The following is a 27,229-nucleotide window of genomic DNA, read 5'->3' as shown; positions in this document are numbered from 1 at the left end:
CGCCATGCATATCGGTGCCAGGCCCGGGAGCGCTGTGGGGGTATTAGGTGATCCGTGCCGCGCCGCCTCGCGGCCGGCTCTACATATCTGAACAGAGAGGCTGAGTTTGCTATGTACACGTTTTTTAGCCCGCATAATTGGAAGAATGTCGTTTCACGTACGCCACCAAGCGAATTTAAAAGCCAGGCGCCTCATTGCCCGTAGCACACGTCAACGCCACGTACCGATCAAGGTGAGTAACTGGGCGATTGAACGCGTAGCTGAACACACAAACAATAAGCCCCCAACAAAATCAAGCCCCCAATGTGTAAGTAAAAAATGCCCACCACCCACCCGCAAAATTTTGCGTCACCAAAAACGCCGTATCGTATTTAGATGATCACGGCACAAACAAAAGGCCCCGTTGCAGCGTGCACCTGCTGGTGAGCAGTGATCAACCGACCGAACCAACGCAGCTACGCCGCATCGCCGTTCCTCGCGGAGGCGTATTGCGCAATGCGTAATGCCTCTGTACAGCGTAATGAGGCCTACAATTTCCATAAGCAGCATCTTAATCACCAAAAAATTCGCTGTCTGCTTATGAATACTTTCCGTTTTCTAGTAACCGTTCTTGGTCGCCTGTGGGTCCCAAGACGTCTAAATTTGTTGTGTTTTTGTTTTGTTAGAAGACTGTGTCCATTAGGCCGGTTATGGGCCCCTTCGGAGCTTAAAGGTGCCCTCGACATGGTTCATAGCGGTATGGTGCCGTGCCTTCTCCTCTCCCCCCCCCCCCCCCCCCTCTGTATCCGCCACGGCCCCGAGCGACTTAATAGATGAGGCCCGCTAAAAAGGCCCATACATTGCAATAAAAAGTACCCAAGGCACAGCATGGAGGGCCCCTGAATGGTCGAGTGTGCCCGAACGGGTAAACAGATTGCGCCCCAGACAAGAACGCAGGGCCCTCTATTCAAATAAGAAATACTCACGGCACAGTGTTGCGAGCACTGCACCATCTAGGTTGCCCGAGCAGGTTAAAATATAGTGCCTCCGTCAAGAGCTTACGGCCCTCCATTCAAATAAAAGTAGCCAGAACCTAACGTAGAGGGTCCCCGAAAAGTCGAGTGTGCGCGAGCAGGTCAACAGATAGGGCTCCCAACAGGAGTGCAGGGCCCTCCATTCAAATACGAAGCACCCAAAACCCAGTGTGGAAGGCCCCCGAAACATGGAATGTACCCGAGCAGAATATCGAATGGTCCCCGACAGGAGTGTAGGGCCCCAAAGTCAAACGCCAAGGCCCAGTATACAGAGCCCGCAAGCAACTCAGGATGGCCAAAGATGTATTGGTGCCGATAATACTTCAGCCTTTGGGGACGAAGTCGGCCTTGTTCATGAGCATCAGGCTCTTGCATTTGTCCGAAGACTTCACAATGGCGGTATCGTCCCTCTTTATGCCTGCTGACTCGTGTCTCGAAGTAGTGGTGATCGGCGCGTTTTCTATGCCGCAATCTCGGTGAAACACGTCAGGTGGTTTACATAATTAAAATATATTAGACATCAAAATCATGTGCAACATAGGGCAGCCAACCCGCATTGCAGACCGATGGACCACCTTGCGCGGAACAAACCCCGACACAACCAAGATTACGGTAGGATCACTTAGCTATGGCACGACGAGAGACGGAGCAAAATACGGACGAGTGGTATAGTTATGTGGTACAATTTCTTGCACCATCAAGGCAATCTTTCGTCGCGAACGATGCATTTCAGTTCCGTAACAAGCGTCTCGGCCGTTTGGAACAAAGGATGGGACGCAAATTGAGAAATGGGGTGACTCTGTAGCCAGAACATCTGCACTTGATATGCGAGGCAACACATTTGGGAGACATGACGTCGCGGGCTGTCAGTCAGAGCTTACGCTCGGCTGGGCTCGCAGCTGATTTATCTCTCATCCCCGCAACAAGGATACAATGAGGCGTGCAGCAATGCTTGACGTTAAACTCAGCATAATGGGGTACGATGTACCTACAAGCATACACTGGACGGATTACTGACCATGGAGATTCGGTCTTGCTTTGTTTAACTGCAACTCATTTAGACCATACAGACAATTGTGCAGGCATGGGGATCGAAAACACGAACGAGACATTCGCAGTGGGAATGCTACAGCCATACACCCACAGATGCAAAACTCAGAATTCACTCCACGCTGAGTATCGTTGCACAGCAGGCGCGGATTCGCGGGCGCTGGGGCGGGGTTGAGTGCCAGGAGAGCTCGAACACGTTCTTAGTATGTCCTTAGAGTCGGGATGCGTGCAAAAGTCAGCACATGGCACGAACACGATGGGAGGTCGGAATTGTATGACACATTTATTCCAGAATCGGAAACAACGCAGCGACACTCAAGACACCACCAAACTACGCCATCGTCTTGTACAGTTTGTGATACATGCCCTTTTTCGTCAACAGCTCCTGGTGCGTTCCCTGCTCCACCACCCTCCCGTGGTGAATCACAGCTATCTTGTCAGCGCCTTGAATTGTCGACAGCCTGTGGGCTATCACCAGACACGTTCGGCCGCTGGCCGCGTGCTCTAACGCCTCCTGCACGCACTTCTCACTCTCCGCGTCAAGCGCAGATGTCGCTTCGTCGAGCAGCAGTATGGCCGGTTGCCGAACGAGGGCGCGCGCAATGGCGATGCGCTGCTTCTGGCCGCCACTGAGCTGTGTGCTGCTGCTGCTGCCTAGCTGAGTCTCGTAGCCGGCGGGAAGGCTGGCCACGAAGCTGTGTATGTTGGCGTCCCGGGCGGCTGTCATGATCTCCTCCATCGGCACCTCTCGGCTGCAGTAGCGTAACGACGGTGTCACGGAGGGGAAAAGCAGTCAGGAAAAATGAACTAACATGGTTTTCGCATAAATTTGAGCCCATGCGCAACACTTTAAGTCATGTAGCGTCGACCATTCCACGCAGTTGCACCTTTTCAAATGGACAGCGAAACAAGCAAAACATTTTCTTACGGCATGCCATCGATGCGCACAAATAGTTCGTCTTGCGAGCATCACATGACAGCAACGAGCATAATTTTAATTGCTCGCACACAGTGAACAACATTTCGAACGCCATAGGACAAAGGACTAATGGTGGGACATCGTCACACATTCCTCAGCGGCGTCAGAAGGTCACCCCATTATTTGAAAGAACGGCAGCAGAAGTACCGAAGTTCATGACTTTTGTAGCTGGGTGGCTTAAGACACTTCATATGTCGTGTCTCAGAGAGTGAAATAAAAGCGCACGGTTAAATTGCGTTTCCAGATAGATATAGAGGTCTGCGAGTGTCGGTTGGGATTTCTACAGAAAAATTGCAAAGACACGGACTGACGGTGGAGACCTGATTCGACCATCCTATTGTTTGGTTGTGAAATATCTTAGAAACATCCTGTATGTTCGCACTGGAAACACGAACTGTGTACCCGGCTGAAGCTTGAGAGCCTGGAGACGATCTTACCTGGGACGCGATCACCACTGCCACTCCATAAAGAGTCGAAATAATCTTTAGAATAAACGTCCCCACAAGTGGATTTGAAGCGTCATAACCGGACGTGCCAAAAAAGTCCCCACAAGCGAATGTCACAATCCACACGTGGCGTAGTTATTCATTTAAGTTACTGTGAATGCAATGACTAGGAAGTTCGCGATTTTTCATGTTATCGAATCAGTTATCAAATGACACTTCGGTCCCAAAAATATTTTCCGTTTGCGGGGATAAATTTTTTGAGCCGTGAAATATGACAGTGGCCGCGTCTAAACCGTACGTCAGCGACCAACCCAGAGTGGTTCTCTATCACCGCCACCGAGTTTTTCTCTGTAAAAAGCGCGACGAAAACAGGTTATGTGAGTTAGTGACAAGACCAACGCCGCGGCGTCCCATCAGCACCGGTTCACCAAGAGGGAGACCGACCTGTTGTCGCCGTATGCTATGTTTTCGCAGATGGTTTTGTCGAACAGCACGGGCTCTTGCGAGACGATACCGATGTTGGAGCGGAGCCAGCTCAGGTTAAGAGCCGACACGCTCTGGCCGTCCACCGTCTGCGGGACACGACACAGAGTTTGACGCCGGCATCGACGGACAGGACAACGTCACAACGCAATGTGCTGTCCTCGCGCCAAGGCAGGAAGGGAAGATGTGGCCGCTGGAGTTACTCATTGCTGAGTTCTCTTATAGGCGGTGAACATGTTATTTCCCAACACCATCAGCGTTAATGAACACAGGTTGTCATAATATGTATACCGGCGACGTTTGACGAGTTCATTAGCGCTGTCTGCGCGTCTTACCACATCGCCTCCTTCAGGGTCGTAGAACCTCTCCAGCAGCTGGATACAGGTGGACTTGCCGCAGCCGGAGGCGCCGACCAAAGCCACCTGCTGACCTGGACTGACCTCCAGGCTAAGGTCACGCAGAACGGTCACCTCCGGACGCGTCGGGTACCGGAACCTGACCCGATGCAGGACTACCTTGCCAGTAACCTTCGGCTGTAAATCATGACCTCGCATGAGACATCATGCGTCAATGCTCTAGTAGCATTTTGGACGGCATGTCACGTTATGTACGTCTGAATTCACCACCGCCATTCAAAAATCTATCATGCCGGAAAAAAGGAAGGTGAGCTTCACGAATATAGAATATATATGAATACGAATTCGGATATAAATACCCGAAGAAGTAGACTGTCAAACTCTTCACCATGACAGATTATACAACCTGTCATGGTGACAGCATTATCACATCTTCAGATTACCAGTTTCAGTCCTGCAGCGTGCGAACTGTCGATGGCCGGCTTTCTGTCCAGCAGAGCAAAGATTCGCTTGGCGGCGACGAACGCCTTGTTCATGTCGGGTGAGAAGGCGACCGCCGCTCCCACCACCATCGTGCCGTAGATGAGGCTCTCGGTCACCCTGCGCGCGGCACAATCGATACAGTTATGACGTCATGGCAACATGGTTCGTGGAAACCAGCCGGCAGCCTCGGCCGAAATAAAGCCGGAAATTAGCGTAATCCATGTGAAAGATTATGTCAAAAACGTGTGAGCCGAACCACAACTAAACGTGATCAACCTGTAACCCTGTAAGCTCAAGCTTAACATGTGAGCGCCCCCGACCGTGGTAATGTTATCTTAATTTTGACTTCAGTCGGTCGCATGTGCAGTGCGAGGTCTTGCTAGGCATTGGGGCTCATTCAACAACGAGGTTGCGCTCACCGAACTGAACCTATTTCCCGAAACTAAGCGAGATACGACCATGCGATGCCCACTCGGTTTTTCTGGACGAATGAATCTCTAGCGACATCAGTTACGGTCGCTTGGAATACGGGATGAGATACCGGACAAGTATGTACAGTCTGCGTTCGCTGCCGCCGATGAAACTGTGTATGTCTCTCGACATGACTTTAGTCCTGTTTCAGGGCCGTGAACTTCGCTTCGATTACAGGTAGACACCAGTCTTTCCCGAGTAATTCTGGGCGTCTGCTCGAAGGTAGGGTCAAAACTCCAATGTTAAGTTATCGGTTGCACGCTTAAAAACTCCATTTTGGAATTTTGTACATATTCGCTTTGTATTTTGCTACGACTGGTTTATGGACAGTTCATATCACGGGGTGTGCGATCCATGCTCCAAAAGTGTCTTCAACCGTGCTGAAAAGCTACAGAACACGGTAAGATTTGTCTTGGGATCTTAAAAATTTAAGTAAATGTTTCGCGCTACTGGCACCGAGCAGAAACTGATATGAACATTCAGCCCACGGTGGCGACGGTACTCAGTTTTAAAGCCATCAAGCTTCCGCTAGCAGCAAGTGAGTTCCGCCTCAACAAGCCGTGGTCAGATGGTATCCGAGGTTCCATGAAATTTTAATGGGGCCAGCTAATGTACGTTCTCCGGCTCGCTGTATAATGCACTTACTACTGAATTAATCATGTTGAAAGCCTCACTTACATTCTAAAATAAGCAGACGACACGCAACTTCTAGTCACGGGAAATCAGCGTGACACTTCTCCTCGCGCCCACTATGTAGAAGTCGCCCCCCCCCCCCCCCTCCAAAGTTTCAGCCAAATCAAATGACACTATCCTGTACCAAAACTCACCGGTTCTTGGAATTCCACAAATACTATGTGGCCTGCCAAAAATCAGGCTTACCGAAGACAGTACCACCACACGACTATGTGAACGCGTGGAAAACCGCTGGATAGTCACGGATCACCGTTTAAACCCCGTGCATATCAGCTCATGGCGAAATGCACTGGAATTTTAACCGCAAGGCACCACGCCAAACTTACCACAATTGTCAACCACCGAAAATGTCACAATTCTTCGAGCGCAGAGACTTCAGATGACGCAGACGCAAAAAATTTCCCGTTGCAACGTGCAAAGAAAAGTGGCTGCCGCCTCCAGGCCTTGAAATACATTGTATACGTTGCCTGCTAATGCGTATTTTGGCGCGTGGAGGACCGAACAGCCTCGAGCGACATTTCACTGCGGTCAGCTCACTTGCCAAGAGGAACCAGGCAGCACCGTCACCAGCGTTCTCCGGAAATCGGCACCGAAAAAGGCAGACGATAATTTGCGCGCCATGCAGCAAACGCCAGGCACGCTATCCACAAAGAGATCGAGGAGAACCCAGACAAAATAAAAGGTCCAAAAAATAAGCACAAAATAAGCTTAAAGTCATTAAAAATGTTAATATAACTAAAAGGATACACCTCAAGATGTCATAGAGAGCACTAACCACCACATCTCACAGGCCTTGTGATCTGATGTACCAGGTGCGATGTGCATGTGTTATGCTTGGGTATGCGTGTGTGTGATTGTTCATACCCCATGTTATTCGCAGCGACCACCAAATCAAACGAAGCAGACGTGTTGTGCCCAACACAACAGCCGCACGGCCACTCACATAAACAACTGAGCGTAATGCAAGCTCCCGTCGAGAAGCAAGGGCTTGCTAACTCCGAACACAGCCATGAATCCCAATGTGGGCACACACTGGGCTGCTCCATACACCAAACCTGCAACAGAAAACAGCTGGGAGGTGCACGAATGTCCCGTCCGCTCAGCTGCCCCAGAATGCACTCCGTCACCCCTCGAACTACAGGGAGGGCAAGGCGTGCTTCCCACCATTAAAATGGAATGCGTCCTGAAATTGTATCCATTGAAGATTGAAGTCAAAATATTCCATTCGAAAAGAAGCCCTCGAGGAAACCTAACGTGCTTGAGAATGAAATAATTATCGACGGTTAAAAATATGCAGTTTTATCACGATGTACGATTGAGTTTTTTGACCTTTCACCGAACAATGAGACAAAGGTAAGCGCAATGCATTGGGGTGCTTCAAGATGATATGTTAATGATATGGCCTGCCATATCGGGGAAATTCCTTATGGAACTTTGAGTTTTTGGGTGATTTTTTCACAACCCCGCAACAAACTCATACCGTTGTTTCTTTCTGATCAGATTTCGTTATTTGTGGTTACGAATTCAGGAGTAAAATGTCTTTACCCTATGGATTAGGTGTTTTACCTCTCAGAAATGCCTTTTTGATATACGTGCGGTGAGTACTCTGCAGGCGTTTTTTGTACTGATCAGCAAACATGTCTTCCAGACCAAGACTGGCAACCGTTCGGATGTTGGAGATTGCCTCCACAGCGATCTGAAAAATGCACATTTGTGATCAAAACCATTCCAGAATGGATAGTAAGCAGATAGCAGCAGGCACAAGGCCAGGCACAATCATCAGCAGGCACAAGGGAGGTCAGTGCGACCCTCCTGCTGTTTCTAGAGATCTCGCGATTGGGAATGGGTTCGAAACAGCTAGGAAAATAGCTGATCTTTTTATGCAAGGCCAAAAATTGTTTTCCTTACAGGACGCACCTTGCCAGCTTTATGTGCCAACATTTACGAAATCCTACCAAATAGCAGCATAGTTTTTCACACACGCATTCCTTGTTGCATTTTTCGCACATTGAAGTGACGTGGTCCTAAAAAGCCGCCACTCCTGGGGAACCAGAAACGCTAGGGACATGTCTTAACTTTGCGCTGCGTAAAATGCATGTTTCATAGGATGTTGAAAACTTGAACGCTATTGCATGTCGAGCTGGATAGATATCCTCAGAAAACTTACTTAGGGGGAGGGGGAGGGCAGTCCAACCCCTTATCAGGGCGACGGTTCAGATCGTTCTGCCTGAAATGTGCTCAAGCCATAGGACGGCATGTCTTTTTCATGGCCAGCTGCTGAGCGCAACAAAATAAAAATGAACTGACAATTTGGCTGACGCGGGGAGAAGAAAACTAAACCAGCAAGGATCTGACTAATTTCTTCTTTGGAATTTGTAAATACTTATCAGCGATACTACGCGTGCTAAATGGATCCCTTAGGAAATGGTTAATCACGTTGGGGTCCTAGGTAATAAGGTATTACCTTATTCAAATGTGCTTATACCTGTGTTTGCAATAAATGCGCCACAATAACATGGGCAACATTTAAGGGGGCTTTTTTAGTAACCCGCAAGTGTCTTGTCAAGTGTCATTCCCATCAATGGCACTGCCTACCATACTTGTGTTCGACTTGAGTGCAATCGTGAATTGGCTAACAAGCAATGCCAGAAACTTGGGTGTTTCTTGGTGTTTTTGGCCCCCAAGACGTGTGTTGTCTGCGTAACACGTCAGATGGAAATAGGCCCTTCCCGAAACTTCGAGAGCGTCGCGTGCACACTCACCACGACTAAACGAGGGAGGCTGCCGGCGGATTTCAGTCGAATCTTTTTAACAAGTCATACGCAATATTTCCTTTCAATGTAGTCAGTGCCCAGGTCCACCCACCATGACGTTTAAAACAACATTTAAACGACATACCATCTACCAACGGCGCTCCCACGCTCAAGTATACACACACACACATATATATATATATATATATATATATATATATATATATATATATATATATATATATATGCGTGCGTGTGTGTGTGCGTGTGCGCGCGCGCGTGTGTGTGTGTGTGTGTGCGCGCGCGTGCGTGCGTGCGTGCGTGCGTACGTACGTGCGTGCGTGCGTGCGTGCGTGCGTGTGTGTGGGGTGGGGGTGTGTGGGGGTGCAGAATCGAACTAGTCTACATCGGTTTTTGCGCTACCAAATTTGTGGTTCTCAAAGGACGTGTGGAAAGGAGTGCGTGGAAACATCTCACGAAAGAGGAAAAGGCTGTTTTCGATGTTTTGTCGTCAGACCCAGTTCTCCCGAAAGCCGTCTCCAGTCTGTTTACTAAACTATGCACTCACTAAGCTCTGGTCACCCGGCCGTGTTGCCCAGCCGCGCCCAGTTACCTGGTTGCCGCTCTCCTGGTCCGACAGATCTTCCACTAAGTTGCCCTGCGTCTGGCGACTCTCCACATACGTGGCCAGCACGCAGAGCGGCACGAACGGCGCCGTAGCCAGCGCAATCTTCCAGTTCACCACGAAAGCCAGCACCATGCCCAGTAGTACCGTAAACAGCGCCTGTGTTATGTTGCCCAGCCGCGTGCCGGTGGCCTGGAAAAATCCCAGCGGCGAATGGTGAGCTGGGGCTTGAAACAGTCACAAGTAGCACTTGAATTCGGTGGCACATGCTGATTAAAGGTTGTTGGACATCGGTCCGAAACACGAACTGCGTTTTTGGCAACGCATTCACGATACGTTTTTTGATCCCCGTCTAGCTAGCAATAACACAATGCTAGCGTATACGTGTATACGTAACACATAGGCAGGGAATTCCCTGCACTCACCCCCTGGAGGCTCGAGGCGTCACCGGATAGCCTGGCGCACAGCGCTCCCACTGTATTTTTCGCTTTATCAAAGAAGTAGACCTCCTGCCGCAGCAGTGCTGCAAATGTCAGCTTCCGCACGCGCGTCGTAAGCCGCTCCCCGGCTATGCCGAACATAAAAGTCTGCAACGTTTGGTATTTGATGAAGCATTCTCCTTGCTTGTACAGCAGGTACTTGGCATTACACAATTTTCATACGCCGAACAGCAGAACGGGTACTCTACAGTTTAGAAAATATCAATGGTCTGGAAAATTGAGACCATCAACAGCAATTTAAGCCATTTTCTAACAAAAAATAGAGATGTTCAGGCACGTACCAAAGCTGGCGCTTACTGTTTGCGAAAACCATGGGATTACCTGAAAGAAAGATGCAAGGAAGGCGACAACAGCAACCGCGAGAAACAGTAGACCGTACAGGCGGGCGTTGCTCATTGCTTTATCATGGTCCGCCACAGACAGGTTCTGCAAAACGAAAGGGACAAGCCATGAAAAGCTGTTTGCGGTTTTATTATAATGGTCAGAATGTGTGATCAATGCACACAGTTCCGCCGCCTACCAAGGTAATAGAGGCAAGGAGGAACGCGAGACACTCCATGTTTCAGTGGCCCACATCCACTAACGATTCTTAAAAGACGGCAAATTCTTCGAGCACGGAAACTGGTGGGTCGTGGGAATGATTTGTTATTTGTATCGCAAAGGTTATATTCATTATAATATCATCATTAGCACAAACAAAATTTTACACGTACACACGTACGCGCACGCGCGCACGCACTCGCACACGCACACGCATACGCACACGCACGTGCACACGCACAGTTATTACAGTAGAACCACTAAATCGGTATTTCGGGCCCCAGGCCTTTTTGATGCACGTTTTCGCGCAATTTTAGTAAGCAAAAAAAGCTATCAAACAACAATGCCAAACGAAACATAACCAATGGAAGCCTCTTGTCGCCTCCTATCTGTCATGATCTCGTTCCGCACTTCATATTGCCGACCCTGGCACGTCGCCTGACACCCCTGCACGTACTCCAAGTGCGGATCCGAACACGATGGCGTATCCGGGAATCAAGGCGCCCATGATGGCGGCGCCCAGCACTCCTAGCAGCAGGAACGGCCACTCCTTGGAGTTCAGAGTCAGGATACGCCAGCCGGACACAGGCGCCAGCTTGTCCTCCTCGTCCTCCGACGGCTGCGGAGGTGGCACGCGGTGTCGGTCAGAGACGCTATCATGACAGAGCAGGATCGGGGAACGGAACACGTCACATTGACTGGAGCAGTGGTGGCAAGAGCCGCTGGTTACGGACGCTGTCATGACAGAGCAGGATCGGGGAACGGAACACGCCGCATCGACTGGAGCAGTGGTGGCAAGAGCCGCTGGTTACGGACGCTATCATGACAGAGCAGGATCGGGGAACGGAACACGCCGTATCGACTGGAGCAGCGGTGGCAAGAGTCGCTGGTTACGGACGCTATCATGACAGAACAAGATCGGGGAACGGAACACGTCACATCGACTGGAGCAGTGGTGGCAAGAGTCGCTGGTTACGGACGTTATCATGACAGAACAAGATCGGGGAACGGAACACGTCACATCGACTGGAGCAGTGGTGGCAAGAGTCGCTGGTTACGGACGCTATCATGCCAGAACAAGATCGGGGAACGGAACACGTCACATCGACTGGAGCAGTGGTGGCAAGAGTCGGTGGTTACGGGCGTTATCATGGCAGAGCAGGATCTGGGAACGGAACACGTCACATCGACTGAAGCAGTTGTGGCAAGAGTCGGTAGTTACGGACGCTATCATGACAGAACAAGATCGGGGAACGGAACACGTCACATCGACTGGAGCAGTGGTGGCAAGAGTCGGTGGTTACGGACGTTATCATGACAGAACAAGATCGGGGAACGGAACACGTCACATCGACTGGAGCAGTGGTGGCAAGAGTCGGTGGTTACGGACACTATCATGCAGAGCAAGATCTGGGAACGGAACACGTCACATCGATTGGGGCAGTGGTGGCTATCAGGGGGAGCAGAATCGGGGACCGGAACAAACACGTGGACAGGCCGCATACATAAAGAAGTCTGCAGCCCGCAATCGCGACTCGACGACAAGATCAGCAGCAACTGGTGCCCTTGACCTCCCAGTTCCGCGCTCCCGGAGATCGCATCGCGCACAGGTGGCAAGTCCGAAAAACAGTAATTAAAGGCTGGCCGTCGACGCAGACAAGGTGCGAACAGTACGCTGTACCGTCGTGTGAGTTCGTATACGTACCGCAGGCAGCGACTCGTGCCTGCCCTTGCCGCTGGCGGAACGGAAGGCCTGCGCCGCTCCGTTGACCTCCACACTGTCGGCGACGCCGTCTGTGTGGTCCGATGTCGAGGACGACACTGGTCCGCAGCCTGACGCGGCCGGCAGCGGACGGCTGGCGCGCCGACTGCAGGTCACCCACTGGCAACACACACTGGCTGGTGAGTTACCGGCGCCGAATTACGGCAGGACCAGGTGTGAGAGGCCCGACTTACGCCAGGTGACGAATGACCATACATTTGTTGGGGACTACACAAATATCAGCATTCCTTTCGTTGAGCTCAGAAATTATAGACAAACTCGAAACGTCAGCATCCTGCAGCAGCTTTCGTTTCAAATGAATAGGCTATTGATGCGTCGAAATGTGCACATCAAATCAAGAATTGATCAAATGGGGGATGATTCTCCAATTCTGCACGTGTTTCATTCCATGAACTATACGAGTACAGTTATGTTCTCCGGAAGATATTAAAGCCACACAAAGCGGCACTCATCATACCGGTTTCCTCGAACTCCTCGTCCTCTTCCTCGTCGTCGTCGTCCGCTGTGATACCGGTCTGCGAGGTAACCAGACCATAATAGACGCCCTGTTGCTGCATCAGCTGCTCGTGGGAGCCCATCTCGACTACCTTGCCGTCCTTCAGGGTGCAGATGAGGTCAGCCGTCCTCACCGTCGAGAGGCGGTGAGCCACAACGATGGTGGTCCGGCCGGAGCGCGCCTGCGCAGACAGCAGATGGTCAGCGGCACATCTACAGTCCGCAGCGAACCGGCGCTACAGGCCGGCCGGCCCTGTCCTGCGGTGCACCATGCATGGCAGCACGGATACTGAAACGGATACAGGCTACGTACGGATACGGATACAGGACTCTGGTTCGCTGAACCATTTGACAGGCAAAATACGGTGAAGGCCGCACCAACACCGGACACGACAACCACCATCTGTCAGCAATCATGGCGGGGTGAAAGCGAAGGGATGCTTGGCAAGACGACAGTGGCGTTGTATCGGGGGGGGGGGGGGGGGGAGGGGGCAGCGTGGGTAAACTGCCCCCTCTCCCTCCATGTTTTGAGGCAGGCGCTTTAAGACACTTTGATTTGCCCCACCCCTTCCCGAAAATTACAGGTAGCCCGGGGGGAGCCTTAGGACATGTGGAAGTAATTCCCGTCTTCTGTCACCAACGTGAACGCAGAGGGCACACGATATTGCATGCATCAAAATGTGAATATATCAATATTAACGTGCAAACAATACTGAAGTCAAAGTACACGAGTTGAACTAAATAAGTAAGCAGCACATAATGCAGTTTTTGTGTTATTCAAGAAATGTCGCAAAACTGCGGTGCGCTATGTTTTGCTTAGTTTTGCCGAATTGTTTTTAGGAACGTCTCCTCCCCATTGTACGCCAGTGCTGCGAACGTCTGTAGCGAAAATTATTTCAGAAAATGCTATCATTAATCGCTTTTGAAGAAACGATGCGCAGCCTCAGGCGAGCATGAGTTGGCCATGCTCCTAAATAAATGTTGATCTCGCTTATATGTACCATGTCGCCTAATACACGGAGGGCCTCGGCGTCAATATACATCTCCGAAAAAAATCCGGCAACGCCCCTGACTGTTTGTTTAGAAACGTCTTAAACCACCAAATGAATACAGTAAAACGAAAGGTGCCGGTAGTCTATTCGATGGAGCTATTTCAGTTGTGTGCGGTTTATTGACTATTACGGCATGTTATTGAAGCTCCCGGTCTCCCTGCTTCAGTTCAAAACCGGAGAAAAGACAATAATGAAGAAAAGGTCTCCCTAGGAACAAAGTAAGCGAAATCCGGTGATTTATATTGTGTGGGATGGCGAATTTTCACCTTCGCCAAATTTGGTACATAAGCCACGACTGGCTCCGCACACGCAAAAAAGGCTCCTCTTCACACGCACACACGAGCACATTGTTCCTATTTTAATTTCATATTTTCCTTACGTTATTCATTTGGCTGGTGGTGTGGCCCTGGCTGGTGGTGTGGCTGGTGGTGTGACCTTAGCTGGTGGTGCGGCTGGTGCTGCGACCCTGGCTGATGGTATGGCTGGTAGTGTGACCCTGGCTGGTGGTACGGCTGGTGGTGCGGCTGGTGATGTGCCCCTGGCTGGTGGTGTGGCTGGTGGTGTGACCCTGGCTGGTCGTGCGACTGGTGGTGTGGCTGATGATGCGCCCCTGGCTGGTGGTGTGGCTGGTGGTGTGACCCTGGCTGGTCGTGCGACTGATGGTGTGGCTGATGATGCGCCCCTGGCCGGTGGTGTGGCTGGTGGTGTGACCCTGACTGGTGGCGTGGCTGGTGATGTGACCCTGGCTAGTGGTGTGACTGGTGATGTGACCCGGGCTGCTGATGTGGCTGGTGATGTGACCCTGGCTGGTGGTGTGGCTGGTGATGTGCCCCTGGTCAGTGGTGTGGCTGGTGGTGTGACCCTGGCTGGTGGTGTGGCTGGTGATGTGCCCCTGGTCAGTGGTGTGGCTGATGGTGTGGCCCTGGCTGGTGGTGTGGCTGGTGATGTGCCCCTGGTCAGTGGTGTGGCTGGTAATGTGACCCGGGCTGCTGGTGTGGCTGGTGATGTGAACCTGGCTGATTGTGTGGCTGGAGGTGTGACTCGCCGTCTTCAGAGAGGCCCACGCCATTTGAGGAACTCCTGAAACGCTGGTTGCCCCCCCCCCCCCCCCTCTCCTCCGAGGGTGACTCGTTGTAATGCGCAACGGCTTTGTCATTACCATAAACTTGACTATTCAACGAATATGCATGGAGTGACTGGATTTGCACTATGCCTTACCCGGTCCAGGGCCGACTGCACGAGCGCCTCGCTTTGGAGGTCCAACGCTGACGTGGCCTCATCCAGCAGGAACACCTTCGGGTTACGGACCAGGGCCCGAGCGATAGCGATCCGCTGCTTCTGACCGCCACTCAGCTGCGCTCCCTTCTGGCCCACCATGGTGTCGAACTTTTGTGGCAGGTCCTGGATAAAATCGAAGGCGTTCGCCTCCCGCGCCGCCTGCGGCACAACGGTGACGTCACACGACGGCCGGTGTTGCGCCTGACGACGGGCCGCGGGGGCGATGACTATCGCACCAGGCGGAGGTAACACATGTACAGCGTAGTGTTAAAGCCAAGTCCGGTAAGTGCCTCAGTTCTGAACTGCTCGGAATCTAGTGAGCATCTTAACGGCAGGTCTTTCGGTACACGCGGAGCTGAGTATATTCACCTGTTCAATGTCTTGCATGGTGCAGTGGGGTGCGCCGTATCGAATGTTCTCGGCGATTGTGGTACCGAAGAGGACGGGCTCCTGGGAGACGACGCCGATCTGCTGCCTCAGCCAGGAGACGCTCAGCTCGCGCAAGCTCCGTCCGTCCAACAAAACCTGACCGAAAACAGGCAACCACTTCAAAATTTACACGAGCTGGTTACAATTGACTTTGACTGGCCAGGACTCTCAGTTCGTGGCTCCATCACGAGCGATGCCGCAGGACGAGTGAGTCATGGTTAGACTTAAGGAATATTTCAGGCCTGATCAGCCAGATCAGAACCACTTCTCCTCAGCCGTCGTGCCCTCCATAAGCTAATGCCTTTGCAACCATTCACTGTAGTAGTTTTCAGACCAGGAAAAAATCGAACGACACCAACGACGCCAGTAAACGACAGATCAGGCCGCTTTGAGGTGCCGCTTCCGATTGATGTTTGATTTTAGCAGGCAGTGCATGCGCCACAAAGCGCATGGTATAAGCAAATGTACCGGCGACAACTCACTGACGGATCTCAAAGCTGTCCTACCCATTGCTGCGCTGGTAATCAGCCCCGGGCGTGAATAACCTGTGGAGTTAACGCGCCTTTTAAACCCACTAACAACAATAATAACCAAAAAGGACCAGAAACCGGACAGAATCACCTCCGAAACTGGTGTAAGATACAAGGTGCTGCACAAGCCGCGAAAGAGAGCAGGCCATGAAATCCGCACGGGCGTGTGAGCTCGTACTGTTTGTTGTGACCAATATCCAAGCAATTCTTTGTTCAAAGTTACCAAAACCACGAGTGATTGTCCATCTATTCCGTCGATTAGAATTGCCAGGCCTGGACAGACTCAAAGTCGGCCAATTTTCGAGCAAGTTGTTTGTGACGTATAGTGTTTGAAGGTTGGCGATGAATCTTCCCCCTGTTAGAGTTTCATGAGAGCGATACTTTCGGAGACTGGATGAGATGGATGAATGGATGAAACCCATTTGTATTGATCTCCAAAGATCTATTGGTTTCATTTGCTTCGCTTTTGGCATCATCCACATGATGGCGACCGATAACTATCACGTTTGTCATCGTCTTACTGGCATTAGTTGTCAATGGTTCAAACGAAAATCCAAAGCAGATCTTACCAAATGGGTCGCTGTGTTACACACACTTAATAGCTTCCACAAACCTGTCCTCGCAGCGGGTCATAAAACCTCTGTATCAGCTGAACACAGGTGGACTTGCCGCAGCCAGAGCTACCCACTAGAGCCACCGTCTGTCCCGGTCGAACGGTGAAGCTCATGCCACGCAGAACCTGTACAGCACAACACGAGAGCGCATCGTCAGGCACGTGTTTGAAACGCTCAGCACTCAGATTCGTCTTTCGTCTCTCGTTTCTATTCGTCAGCACTCAGAACTGTCTCAATCAAACATACCACGCGTCCATTGTGCGCGGGGCCAGGACGCTCATCACGTTAAACTCGATGCGGCTATTTGAGGGGAGATGTGATTGCGAAGAGATATGGGAAGGAATATATAACAGCGAATGAAGTTTCAGGTGATCAGATGGCCCCACTGATGTGCACCAAAAAGCAGGTCCATCAATGAGTCGAATCACGTTCTTCCGCAAATGTGGCAGCTCAGCCAATGAGTTAGATAGAACCCAGCTGCCGTGGCAACAAGAGAACGGGGTTCGGCTTCGCAGCCTTGGCAGCAACTGTGCTTGGAGTACCAACTTCTCTGTGCACTTCCCTTTTCGGAAGTTTAACCAAATATTTTGCATCGGCGACTGTGGAATCGGATCCCTTGCTACGCAAAGTTTACTGCGAAGATTCTGAGTCCACCAATGCAGCAGAGAACGATCCGAAAGGCTGCAATGTGGTGGTCCAGCACTGTACTCCATGGCCAGAATGCACATATGAAAGGCCAACGCCTCAATTTCGCGGCTGAATAAATTTGGAGAAATGCAAAGAGTTGACCAAGCCTACCCCCGCGGGGCCCCGGTGTGAAAACTGCAATGAGCGGGGGTTTTTATCGGCTAGTACCGAAGCCACAACAGGAACCTTGGTTTCTTCTCTTCAGCTGGCCAAAGAGATAGCAAACGGAAGGCTATATTTCGTGGTCGACAGAAGTCGTTTCGGCGTCATTAAACATTCGGAGTCGCTCTTTCCTGGGAAGGGGGAGGTCATTCCCCGTGTTCCCCGCGGACGGAGACGGTGCATACTGCTGACCTGCGTGTCTGGTCGGCTCGGGTAGTTAAAGTGCACATCCTTCAGCTCGATCAGGCCAGTCACTTCGGTCAGGCTCTGCGCCATCCCGATTGTTGGGGTCGATCTCCGACTTGCGCTCTGCCGAAGGAGGAGAGTGATGACTGGCAGTGCGGGCGACTAGGAAACCACAAGAGTTCATAGCACTGCAGTATCGGTGAAGGTTTCACCAACACTCTGTGCTCACTCATTCCGCTTCAATTCCTGTATGTCGAACATCGACGAAGCTCTTACGAGCGCATTGGTTGCACTTCAGAACAAAACGGTAACTAAGTCAGCAATGACGCGTTATATCCTAGTACGACAACAGAAATAAATGTGATGTCGATTTCGGAGTAAATACCCGACACAAATTTGGTTGAACGTTGTGTGCAGTGGAAATAGAGCAATAAAACTAACTGAAGTGACAAGAGCAAGCACATTTTTCTCTGCGACGACGCAGAGCCTCCATCCACCACCAATCTCTACCTCCATATGCAATTTCAATTTGATCTTTTCTTTTGAAACGGACAAGTTTCGTCGGTGGGCCTACCACGCAAGACGTTCATCACAAAGCCACCGCATGCAAGCCGGACTGATCAGTCATGTACAAGTTTCTGGGACACCAGCACACAGCTGTTACACATGAATTCAGCTGGTCGGAATCTTACCAGCTGCTCGGTTTCTTCTTCCACATCTACCTGCCCACCTCGCTATAGGGACAGAAACATGGCAATGACATGCGGAAGCCTTCACTGAAGACGGAGAATGGCTCACCGATGACAGAGTAGACAGTGGCGGCGGCTCCACGTGCCAAAGACAGCGCCTCCAGCGTGCGGCGCCGCCTGTCCCATGGTCATCGCTCCGGTCAGGATGCTGAAGAATATCTGCAAAGAACGCACATCGGATCGGGAACGGCAGGGTTTGGACTTTGAACGCCGTGGTGTGGTGAGACGGAATGAAAGGGATGGCGGGGGAGGGGGGGGGGGGGGGCACAGCAAGCTTCCAAGTAACTGGAGGCGTTACAGAGATAATTCAACTCGACGCCTGATGATTCCAACGCATTTCCACCCCTATTTAAGTGTTTCGGACTGACACATCATCGGAGTACGAACTTAAGTTTTAAATTTGAGTCCACTCCCTCCCCCACCATGTAGACGTTATCGACACCACACATAGAACGCAACTACGCCTTCTGTGCCCTGCTCTCGTACAGCCGTGTTACAGACCAAGCGTGAGCGGTGACTCAAGGGCTGATGTGGACCATGATGAATTTGGGAATTCTCATGGTCCGTGGGTTGCCATAAACAGAGACACACTGATATTTTTCTTCTTCACGTATTTTCCATTTGCTTTGTATGCATGAGTCTGACTATGGGATAGCCAATCTGCACGTTCTGAAATACCTGCTGATCACCTAGGCCCCACAGAGCTGATGCAAATATGTCATTTGTGACATGGACCGTTGACTGTTTACAGTCCAACTGAAAGGCGCCTTGGTATGTGTGCAGCGAACATGGCCATAAAACAGTGGTGTGTGCCTGTGTGTGGTCTAACCTCGCCGGGAAGGCCACGACAAACCTCGCCGAAGACCTATTGGCAAAGGCAGTAGATGCGGAAATCAGAGGCGTTGGGAAACATGGGGGGGGGGGGGGAGTGAATACTCCATATCTGGAAGGCTTCTGGTAGACCTGAAGCTCAGTGCCCACGATAGTGAGACCGCAGATGACCAGATTGATGCTCACAATGCTGAGACTGTAATCACTGACGGCTAGCCCAAATGACGACTGGCAGAGAAAGACTGTGGCTGTGGCTGGTGACTGGTGCACTCACGATGGTAAGATTTCCGGCCGTGTATAGTCCGTCGCCCGACTCTCGAGACTCCAGCACCAGCTTGGTGCCGTACCAGAAGGCAAGCCCGAAGGAACTGAACTGTACCAGCCACGTCAAGCCGACGCCCAGACCGGTGACGGCGCTGCGCCGCACCATCGCCTGGCGCGCGCCCTGGAGACGCTCAGAGTACCTGCAACGAGCGACAACGCCGGGCGTCATTACCATTGAGATGAATGGCGGTGACAAGCTGGGGTGCCGACACAGCATACATCCATATCCATACCGCTAAGATTAGTATGTAATGGAGGTGTGTGTGGGGGGGGGGGGGGGGGGGCATTGGGGCTTTCCGACACACTCAGCTGCTGAGGTTATACGGGGCTGCACGCCTCTCACCCTGGAAGGTAGGGCGGGCACCGTGGGGAATGGAACCCCGAAGCTAGTATGTGATGAATCTCCTTACAGATGTATAGCCGTCGCGGAAGAAAGGGGCTGACACAGTCTTGACATTGTCCGGTACCGTCTTAACATTGGCTGGTAAAGTTTTCGCATCGGCCCGTACAGTGTTGGCATTATCTTATACCCGTTGTTAACAAGAATGTGCATCCATTTGCTGTTGGCGTTGGTTGGTCAATTTGGTGTCAAAACCATGTGCAATGGTTAACAAAGAGCCTATCCTATCCTAACAGCCTGTTCTCCTCCTCCAAACCTACTTGGTCAGTGGGATCTATATTTCTCGATTGAAATTTCTAGCGTTTTCGGAAGGTAGAAAGTCTACTTGACACACAGGATTCATGACGTCATGTCTTGAGATAAGGTGGACTTCAGGCAATGTGCCTCGGCATAGCTCCGCCATATTTATGGAAAAATCGCTTTCAAACGGGCTTTTAGCCTCCTCACCAATTTCGCTGCAGGCTTGTAAACTATCTGACCGTGAAACTATGAAACACGCAACATCCGACCATCCTCTTGATAACTGAATCGCCGAATCAAGAGCGAGAAGTAGAGAACCCAAGTGAGTGTAACAGATATATATGTTATATGTGTGCCTACCCTGCCGGGTGTACACCTCTTGTGTACAATGCCGTCTAGTAGAGAGTCTGGAAACGGTTATGGCACGTGTAAAAGTACGCGAATTGAGTGCTTTCGAAGTTCGTAAATCAAAGAAGACATGCATTTTTTTAAAGGGAGTGTTCCTCATTCAAAAATATTAAAGCAAGTATCAGATGGGATGAAATAACCTTACTTGCAGCTAGTGGCATGCTTTCATGTGGACGAGACTGCATTCGATAACACAATTCTTATTTAGTAAATATACTCCTCAATGCGTTCCCGTCGCCTGCGTCATCATTCTTTGCACAACATTGATTGTCAGTTGAAGGCCTTTATTTCTAGAAATGGTGCTCACCAACGCCAGATATGAACAACTCGACAATTATATTTTGTTTTACCTTGATCGCCGCATGGCCAATGGAGTGGCAGAATCTGAATGACGTAATTACGGTGCCATGGATCCCTGGGTGACTTTGAAATAGCCTACACGAAGTAGTCTGCACACCTTCGCGAGCATGTAGCTCAGAAATTAGAGGGGATTAGATCTTGAATGGAGTACTCCATCTTAGGAACAAATTTTAAAAACGTGACCAGCTGAATTATCAGAACCTGTAACTTACATAAATAGCATTGGGGAGCGGAACTGCACTACCAACAGAATACCAGGTAGAAATCAATTATTTTTATTTTCGAGTTTAAATTATCCAGTCACCGTTTAAAACAAACATTCAGCTTAAAACTACAAACGGAACAGAATGGGCATTTCAAAACCTTTCCTCCATTCCAAAAAGTTTCTTTCTTTACCACTTACCATGCGGAACAACAACGTGAATTTGTTTGCCAAAAAAACGAAAACGGAGAAAGGATTGGCAAAGGTGTAACTTAAATCGGGTAGCTACAGCGATTTTGAGTAAGAGCCCCGTGGCTGCTTGCATAGATTGAAATGATAAGAACAACAGTCACCTGCCTTAAAAAACATGCTTGACTTTTGGCAGGAAAACCTAGTGTTCAGTTGCACGCAAGACCTTCCTAGGCCTGTAATAAGATACACAAGGTTCGAAGCGCACCTCTACTTGCTTGATCAACATCGTCATACGCAAGCCTTAAATAGATTTAAAGCACCCCGAGTTTTCACAGAATATTGAAACCCACTTTGCCACTGACCTTTGCACCTCTTTTTGTTCGCCGCCGAAGGCCATGACGGTTCGGATTGCAGCTATGACCTCTTCAGCCACCGATCCCGCTCTGCTGTACGCATCCGCCTCTTTCTTGGCGAAGTTGGCCATGAGCTATACAGCACGAACAGATGCCACGGTTAGCCGGCGTGCGATACGCTGCAAGCATCAGCCACAGAAAGATCCGAAAAACCCGCTCGAAAGGGGTTGGATGAATACACATTATCATACAAAAGTTGATCATTACTCTCCTGGGTTATTCAGTACATTCCATTTTTACATATGTTTTTACTTTACGCTGAATGGGTTTGGAATACCACTAGTCTAATGGTGGGGGGGGGGGGGGGGGGGGATTTGCACCAGGCTGGTACTTTCATGACAACATTTTGGCAAATATGTTGCGGTTAAACTTGGGGTGCATAAATGGCGGTGTTGCCCATATTTCGGCGCTTGGCTGGTGGTTGGCAGAATGCTTATGGAATTAAAATCCTCCCTTCGCTTTAAAAAAGAAAACATGGCGCAGGCACAGCCGCTTAAATACCGCACCGTAGCAACCACAACTTACATTGTTCAAATGAGTCCCCAATAGTGTAACGATTGTACGCAACCTTCTTTTATCGCTTAAGTTCGCACTGCATGTCATTTAGGCTTCACACATGGTTTGTAAAGTTTGCAGCCGTCTTCGCTGCAATCGTCGCTACGGTTCCCGTCGGCGAACACAATGCGCACCAAATGTAGGAAATGTCACCTGAGCATACTGAATAAAGGTATCAGAGGTCCTTTTCACACAAGCATTACTAGACAGAGACCAGTTTTGTGTGCCATCTGAACTTCATGAAAAATAGGATAACGAGGACCGAAACCCCTAGTTTGTCGTCCGGGGTGTCGAAATAGCCATAAGTCCTTATTCTGGAGGCGTTCTAGTTGCATTATCATCCTCACGATTACGCTGCTGTATCAGTTGTTTCCACGGCAAGAAATCTGGACACGTAAAACCACAATCTGGCGCATAATTACGAAACAAAAACCTTTCCGGATTAAAGTTTACTGGCTTTGTTGATAGCTTTAACAATTGCCGATTGGTTACGTCCCTGTATGGCCTTCTTGCCGTGCATTCTGATTTTAGTTCCACATTAGGACCCTGCCTGGCATTGTCAGCTTGAAAAGGGCAACCGAACACTAATCGACGATCGGCTATAACGGAGAGCCTTGCAAAGCTCGGTCATATCAAGTCCCGGAAAGGAAGGCAGGGTTATATAAAAATAAGTCAACAAATGCCTGGCGGGCGTTAGCTGCCATGTCTTTGGATTTTGCGACTTCAGCATGGATAATGTGTGGCCATGACAGTTACTTTCTTCCATGTGTACCGTAAAATGCGTAATTCCGTGCATAAAAGACACACGGCTGAACGGAAAATCTCACGCATAGTTACCTTGGCCATGAATCCTCCAGAAATGACCATTAGCGGAATAAAAGCTGATATCACCAAGGTCAATTTCCAGCCGTTGTAGAATGCCAGTCCCATGCTAACAATGAAGAGCGTGACAGGCACTATCAGCATTCCAATCTTCTCCCCCATTCCATCCTCTATCTTCTTCAAATCGCTGAAAAAGTGACAAAGAATAGTTTGTATACGAGACCTTCAGGTGGAAGCCCGACTGGCGGGGACTACGCCAAGCAAAAGTGAAAGTTGTGCCGTGAGTCTGGCCGAAGGCTTTCCGATGGTCTAAAGTTAGTGAAGTCTGTTGGCACAGTGGCTGTAAGCAAAGAACTTTCAAAGAAGATACATTTCGAAGACTTTCTGTCGCGAGCGTCAAACCGATCCGGATCGGTTACGGAAGGTGTCTGGCTCCACTACCGAGGTCTTTGACATATACATGACGCTAGTGAAATATTGTTGTGTGTGATATACGCGTAGGGCAAACAATCATCCAACCAATCGCTCAGCTGCGAACAAATGAGCTTATCACAATATGAGCGGAAGTTCACCAGCATGCACACATTCAAGAAATGCCTGCGGCTGAACTCGAAGCAAAAAGACTTACGGTAATGTAGAACAAACTTACTCCGTAACACGGGTAGTGAAGTCTCCCATCTGCTTGGTGTCGTACCACGACATGTCTTGCCGCAAAGCAGAACGGAAGAACAGCTGTTTGACGCGGCGAGCCTGCCAATGAGAGTATGTATGTCCGTCTTTGTAATATTCGCACAATTTGTTAATTTGTGCACAATGCGTCTAAGCTTGGAAAGACGCGAAAATCAAGCACCTGGCGTAAGCAGCGATAACTAACGCAGCCTGTCTATTTACTTATCAAAAGCTTCATCCCAGCTAAGGAAAATTGTCATGCCTTTCCCTACGGCTCAGGCACCTTTTCATCATCAGCAAACGGAAATCATGACTTGGACTATTCTTCTAAAACCAGGAGCCTGGGTAAAGTCCACAGCTGTTGCAGACACGAAATTACGATCTCACCTGCCTCGATGCCGCGTAGTACAAGCAGAACACAAAAATAAGAGATGTCAGCTGCTGAAACGCAGCCGTGCCGATGATCCCAAGCACGAACTGGTCAATGGACTTGCTCAGCTTCCTAGCAGACAATACGACCATGTTAGAAAACAGTTAAAATTACATGTTTATAATAGTACGATCAGCAAAGTACAGAAAAAGAGCAAACGTGGTTCGAACACTCACTCTGCGCTGCCGTCGGCCGTCATGTTGAGGGTGAAGATCGCCATGTCGTTCGTGACGTTGCCGAAGAGCGCGATGATCGCGGGCAATACGAACGAAGCCATCAGCGAGGTGAGCAGGCCCAAGGTAATCAGGCACTTATCCTTGTCGTCAGCATATCGGAACAGCTGCATGACCGACACCGGCTTCGACGTCGCCGGCTCCACCGGCGGTTCGGAGCTCGCAGGTTCGCTGTGACGTCAAACGTAGCATGACGTCAGATAGGCCCGCTGTGACGTCAAACGTAGCATGACGTCAGAAAGGCTCGCTGTGACGTCAAACGTAGCATGACGTCAGACAGGCTCGCGCCAGAGAGTGTCAAATAGCTGGGGCTTAAACAGAGCTGACTGACCAACTCACGCCACAGATTGTTTTTCAATGAATTCGTTTAGATGAAAATATCCACTCAAATGTTTCGCGTGCGGACTAACTTTCACGCCCCCAAAAACCATGCTCACCAACGATATGTGGCTACTTTTTAACATACATGATGAAACAAGATTAGCACCGAGCTCAACGTTCAGTTCCCATCACCAGCCACTAGGCGTGTGCTCCACTTTGATTCAGAGGAATCGATTCCGGATCTGGCTCACGTCTTAAAGGATTCATTCTTAGTCCTATAGCAGCAAAGTGAAACGCTTCGTTCCCTTTTATTTCGACAGGAGACAGTAAAGCTGAATTCCGGAAGCAAATCCGTTGAAGTCGATTTCCACGACAACAGTTCAGCAGATAGTATGACGTGACTTCAGAAAAGCATGAGTATTACCTTGCTCTGATAAATATATGGTTAAATATGACTGCAAAACATTTGGTAACCATATGTGCCATCGGACCAAAAACATGTCCCATTGCTTAATTCTCACCTGAGTCGACTAGCCGCTCAATTTGGAAGTCAAACTTATACTCATTGCCCAACAAATTTCAAAGGAATCGATTCTGCCGCAACACAGTGCCAATCTCGTTGATACCGGGGTTGATTTCGATTACATCCGGATAAAACAAAAGCGTTCCAATCACTTTAAATTCTTAATAACTCCGCGAGAAATATAACTAACTTTGCTTACCTGATTGTGGCTTCACTGATTGCGGTCCCCGTCAGTTGCGTGCAGTCCACGACCACTGTAGGGTCGATGTCTTCCGCTTTGCCGACAGTATTCACATTTGGTGCCATGGCACTGCACGTCTCGTATGAACCTTGATGGTCTGAACCTGTCCAGACCATGCACGGGTTTGATTAAGGCTAGGGATACAGGTAGAGGGCCGGTGTAGCGTCAGTAACCAAGAGTTCACGAGCAACAAATGACTGACGTATGCGAATATTTCGTGCGGCGCACAATATTGTCTTCCATCCAAACACCACGCCATCGTCACCCGTCATCGTCCAGATTACGGCTCCAAACCCGGCATCGACTTACAGACATCACTTACCGAATGAAAACGTGGGGCGTGGAACAAAGATGATGACAGAGCGTACTGCTGAAGCCAACCCATTTCGCGATCTCAGGATATGCCTCACTACTCATATAAGATGAATATTTCCTTTGTCAGTAACATGCTAACAATCTCATTGAACTGAAGAACGGTTTGATGAAGTTTAAGTTTAAGTTTAGTATGATGTTCCAGCCCAAGCGACAGCAGCGTTCATTGTGTTTAGTCATAGCTAAACGCAAACCATTGAATCCGGGTTCAGTCGATAGCAGACACTTGGAAACGAAATGCAGTGACGCGTATGCACTGCGTGACGACTTTCATTCCACACCATGTCAACCTCGAGAGACAAAAAAGCTAATCAATGCAAGTCATTAAAGACACGCGTTTGTTCAAAATCTCAGCTAGCCGACAAAAAATGCATACGGTGTTACCATCCGCTCCGAACCTCTGACACCAGGCCGCTGTCTAAGAATTGGAAACGTGCGTATTCAAAATATGCTAGGTCCGAAAATGACGTAGTCACGCAAACGCAGCTGAGCGCACCGGTGCACTGTTTTTACCCATTCAGCATTCGGAAATAACCGCCTGGTGTCCTAAATCGTTGGAGGTCGCAAGCTAGCGGTTCCACGTTACCACTACGTTCTTTTCATCCATGGTAGATTGCTCAGGTACGGTAAAAACCTGCATAAAAAATCGATACTCTGTGGGGGCCAGTTTCCTTGACGAAAGTTGGTTGACATCACGTTTTAAGCATTTGCTAGCCGTTAAGTTATTTAGTCTCGTTTTTACCCTATTGTGTGTGCACGCCAATAATGTTACATATGTGTCAGACATATGCAGACCCGTGATAAAAATACTCATTTTAGAGAGCAGTGATCAATGGATTTTAGCAGTGCAAAGGTGAACATCCATTTCCCGGTACAATAACAACTTAGCTTCGACCTCAGGTGGTTTGGAGCGGACATCTTTCAAACCAGCGTCAGCAGTCGATAGCAGGCGCTAGCATTGGTCGGGCGACGCTGCTGTTTCCGTACGATTTTAAGTCACCTCGAAAAATAAGGTGTGCATTTGGTTCCAGGCCCGCGTTGCCTCGATATTCGTCCAGTTTTGGCCGCAGCCTTGCCATGTCCAAACTGCCTAATGGTTTTACATTGAACATGTTGAATGAATAAAGACATTGGTACGTTTGATTTTGAAATGCGCCTGTCAACAACAGCGCAATGCTTTGACACCAAACAAACTTAGGCTAGATTGGTTGCTCCCATTTAGTTTTAAGTAACACGACCCACGCTTGGCGGCAGCTTACCGGCCGGCCGGAGCACTGGCACGCACCTCCCGTCTCCGCCCAGAGCAATCCCGTCGACTGACTGCACCTGAATGCTG

General features: G+C 49.8%; 1 pseudogene; it reads right to left on the bottom strand.

Moving 5' to 3' along the window:
- Positions 1-1,511: 1,511 nt before the first annotated feature.
- LOC119114950 (ATP-dependent translocase ABCB1-like) lies at positions 1,512-27,229 on the bottom strand (annotated as a pseudogene).

The sequence above is a fragment of the Pollicipes pollicipes genome, unplaced genomic scaffold (genome assembly GCF_011947565.3).
Source record: "Pollicipes pollicipes isolate AB1234 unplaced genomic scaffold, Ppol_2.1 Scaffold_3087;HRSCAF=3621_pilon_pilon_pilon, whole genome shotgun sequence".
Taxonomy (NCBI): Eukaryota; Metazoa; Arthropoda; class Thecostraca; order Pollicipedomorpha; family Pollicipedidae; genus Pollicipes; species Pollicipes pollicipes.
This window is presented reverse-complemented; position numbering and strand designations above follow the sequence as displayed.